Here is an 866-nt window from a genome sequence, read left to right on the forward strand (position 1 = left end):
GACATACACACACACACACACACACACACACACACACACACACACATACACACATTATCTATGTGTTGTAAATGCATTTTCCCCATAGGATAAAAACCAGAGCATGCTCAGTGCTCCATCACTAGACAATTCCACCAGCCCTATTTCATCACAGTTGTGTGAGACATTCTATATTCACATGCATCTGTTGGTTCTGCTTGGTTTAGTGTATTCTTCAAGTCTTCTATATTTTAGTAGACCAGGCCAGCCTCAAATTCACTGTGTAGCTCAAGATGACCTTGAACTCATGGTGATCCTCTTGTCTCTGCCTCCTGAGTGTTGGAATTATAGGTAAGAATTACCAAATTGTCTATGGCCATACCACCCTGAATGCAGCCGATCTTGTCTGATCTTGGAAGCTGAGCAGGGTCGAGCCTGGTTAGTACTTGGATGGGAGACCCCCTAGGAATACCAGGTTCTGTAGGCTTAAAAAAAAAAGAATTACCAAATTAACTTTTATTTTCTTATTTGATATAGAGAATAGAAGCTTCTGGATACAACAGTCTCTTTGTTTTTCTAACAAAACCCCTTTTGTTTCATACATTTTAGAGCTCTGTGGTATGTTCATATATACATTGTTATATCTTTTTGATGTGTTGATCTTTAATCTTTACATATCTAATCTAATCATGGAAACCTAGGCCTGGGTAGATTACTTGTCTTATTCTGTAAGTCTCTACATTTAAGTAGAGAGTTCTATGAATTTGTGTAAGTGTAGACAAGTGCATGCCACAACATGTGTGTGGAGGTCAGAGGTCAACCATGGGTCTCAATCTTTGCCTTCTTCCTTGCTTGAGACAGGATCTTTTTGTTGCTTGCCATTCTGC

At 39.4% G+C, this 866-nt stretch overlaps 1 pseudogene; it reads left to right on the plus strand.

Moving 5' to 3' along the window:
• Nucleotides 1-347: 347 nt before the first annotated feature.
• On the plus strand, nt 348-466 carry LOC117699365 (5S ribosomal RNA; annotated as a pseudogene).
• Nucleotides 467-866: the final 400 nt, after the last annotated feature.

Source organism: Arvicanthis niloticus, chromosome 1, assembly GCF_011762505.2.
Source record: "Arvicanthis niloticus isolate mArvNil1 chromosome 1, mArvNil1.pat.X, whole genome shotgun sequence".
In the NCBI taxonomy this organism is placed as follows: Eukaryota; Metazoa; Chordata; class Mammalia; order Rodentia; family Muridae; genus Arvicanthis; species Arvicanthis niloticus.